Source organism: Cervus canadensis, chromosome 7 (assembly GCF_019320065.1).
Source record: "Cervus canadensis isolate Bull #8, Minnesota chromosome 7, ASM1932006v1, whole genome shotgun sequence".
NCBI lineage: Eukaryota > Metazoa > Chordata > Mammalia > Artiodactyla > Cervidae > Cervus > Cervus canadensis.
The window spans coordinates 60,188,204-60,191,423 of NC_057392.1; the positions used below are offsets into that span (position 1 = coordinate 60,188,204).

The 3,220-nt window shown below is 38.8% G+C and overlaps 1 non-coding gene across 1 annotated transcript; it reads left to right on the forward strand.

Annotated features, from left to right (window-relative positions):
- Positions 1 to 2,837: 2,837 nt before the first annotated feature.
- On the forward strand, positions 2,838 to 2,944 carry LOC122445719. The gene has a single exon (XR_006270664.1). It is a non-coding gene; the product is annotated as a U6 spliceosomal RNA (small nuclear RNA).
- Positions 2,945 to 3,220: the final 276 nt, after the last annotated feature.

Genomic DNA, 3,220 nt, shown 5'->3' on the forward strand with positions numbered 1-3,220 from the left:
TTGAGATTCTTCTCCATTTGTTCATTTATTTTGATGAATCATTTTTTCAAAAAAAAATTTATTTACTTATTTTTGGCTGTGCTGGATCTTCATTACTTTTCTCTAGTTGCAGTGTTCAGGCTTCTCATTGTGATGGCTTCTTTTGTTGTGGAACATGGGTTCTAAAGCATGTGGGCTTCAGTAGTTGTGGCATACAGGCTCAGTAGTTGTGGCTCCCAGACTCTAGAGCAGAGGCTCAGAAACTGTGGCTCATGGGCTTAATTGCTCTGTGGCATGCAGGATTTTCCAGGGCCAGGGATCAAACTCAAGTCTCCTGCTTTGGCAGGTGGATTCCTATCCACTGAGCCACCAAGGAAGCCCTTGATGAATCATTTTTAAAAGTTCTTGAACATATTTTTAATAGCTGCTTTAAGTTTTTTCCTGCTAATTTCAGTGCCTAGATCAAACCAGAGTTAATTTCTGTTGACTACTTTTTGACTATGGGACACACTTTTCTGTTTCTTTTCATGCTTAGTGATTTTTAGTGATTTTAGTGATTTTAGTCATAGTGACTCTATGCTGGACATTGTGGCTAATACATTGTAAAGATTCTGAATTCTGCTACCAACTTCTGAAACGTGCTGATTTTTGTTCTAGCAGTCTATAACTCAAACTCCACAATCTGTATCCACTGTGATATGCTCCAGTTACATTTTCTGCTTAGTTCTTTTAGCCTTTCAACTGTCACCTCTCAGGGTCCTGGTCAGACATTTAAATTTTGTCCTTGTAGTTTCCTTCATTTATGTGCAGTTCAGGGTTAGCCAAAGATTTGGACAGAATTTACATGCAGATTTTCTTTTACATACATTTCTATGATTCTCCATTTTCAGAGATTTGTCCCCTCACTTCCTCACTTTTTAGCTGCTTTGGCAGCCCTAAACTCCATTCTCTGACTTCTTAAGTCAGGAGGAATGCAGCTTCCTGCTTAGAAAGTTGTGATGTGCTGTATACAACAGAAAGTGACCATATGTGAAAAGCTGTACAAATGCAAATGTTGCCTAGTAGAGTTCCCCTTTATTGAGTCAACTCCTTTCCACTATGCCTGCCTTTCTTCATTCTTCAATGCATTAAATGAATTAAATAATATTTTATCTCGATTTTAAAATTGTTATATGTGGGAGGGTTAGTTTGATACAAACTATTCTGTTATTACTAAAAACAGAAGCCAGACATTAATTTTTTCTATGTCATGGTTATAATATTTTCATTTTATTCTGTAGCCAAATTTCCCCAATGAAAGTGAGAAATAGATTTAAGGGACTAGATCTGATAGGCAGAGTGCCTGTTGAACTATGGATTGGAGGTTCGTGACATTGTATGGGAGACAGGAATCAAGACCATCCCCAAGAAAAAGAAATACAAAAAAGCACAATGGCTGTCTGAGGAGACCTTACAAATAGCTGTGAAAAGAAGAGAAGTGAAAAGCAAAGGAGAAAAGGAAAGATATACCCATTTGAATGCAGAGTTCCAAAGAATAGCAAGGAGAGATAAGAAAGCCTTTCTCAGCGATCAATGCAAAGAAATAGAGGAAAAGAATAGAATAGGAAAGACTAGAGATCTCTTCAAGAAAATTAGAGATACTAAGGGAACATGTCATGCAAAAATGGGCTCAATAAAGGACAGAAATGGTATGGACCTAGCAGAAGCAGAAGATATTAAGACGAGGTGGCAACAATACACAGAAGAACTGTACAAAAAAGATCTTTACAACCCAGATAATCATGATGGTGTGATCACTCACTCACCTAGAGCCAGACAACCTGGAGTGTGAAGTCAAGTGGGCCTTAGGAAGCATCACTACAAACAAAGCTAGTGTAGGTAATGGAATTCCAGTTGAGCTATTTCAAATCCTGAAAGATGATGCTGTGAAAGTGCTGCACTCAATATGCCAGCAAATTTGGAAAACTCAGCAGTGGCCACAGGACTGGAAAAGGTCAGTTTTCAATCCAATCTCAAAGAAAGGCGATGCCAAAGAATGCTCAAGCTACCACACAATTGCACTCATCTCACACACTAGTAAAGTAATGCTCAAAATTCTCCAAGCCAGGCTTCAGCAATACATGAACCATGAACTTCCAGATGTTCAAACTGGATTTAGAAAAGGCAGAGGAACCAGAGATCAAATTGCCAACATCCTTTGGATCATCGAAAAAGCAAGAGAGTTCCAGAAAAACATCTATTTCTGCTTTATTGACTATACCAAAGCCTTTGACTGTGTGGATCACAATAAACTGTGGAAAATTCTTCAAGAGATGGGCATACCAGACCACCTGACCTGCCTCCTGAGAGATCTGTATGCAGGTCAGGAAGCAACAGTTAGAACTGGACATGGAACAACAGACTGGTTCCAAATAGGAAAAGGAGTATGTCAAGGCTGTATATTGTCACCCTGCTTATTTAACTTATATGCAGAGTGCATCATGAGAAATGCTGGGCTGGATGAATCATAAGCTGGAATCAAGATTGCCAGGAGAAATATCAATAACCTCAGATATGCAGATGACACCACCCTTATGGCAGAAAGTGAAGAAGAACTAAAGAGTCTCTTGATGAAAGTGAAATAGGAGAGTGAAAAAGTTGGCTTAAAGCTCAACATTGAGAAAACTAAAATCATGGCATCCGGTCCCATCACTTCATGGCAAATAGATTGGGGAAACAGTGGAAACAGTGGTTGACTTTACTTTTTTGGGATCCAAAATCACTGTAGATGGTGATTGCAGCTATGAAATTAAAAGACACTTACTCCTTGGAAGGAAAGTTATGACCAACCTATACAGCATATTAAAAAGCAAAGACATGTGCTCGCTTCGGCAGCACATATACTAAAATTGGAACGATACAGAGAAGATTAGCATGGCCCCTGCGCAAGGATGACATGCAAATTCGTGAAGCGTTCCATATTTTTACAAACCTATGGACACCTTATCTTTGACAAAGGAGGCAAGGATATACAATGGAAAAAAGACAACCTCTTTAACAAGTGGTGCTGGGAAAACTGGTCAACCACTTGTAAAAGAATGAAACTAGAACACTTTCTAACACCATACACAAAAATAAACTAAAAATGGATTAAAGATCTAAATGTAAGACCAGAAACTATAAAACTCCTAGAGGAGAACATAGGCAAAACACTCTGTGACATAAATCACAGCAGGATCCTCTATGACCCACCTCCCAGAAT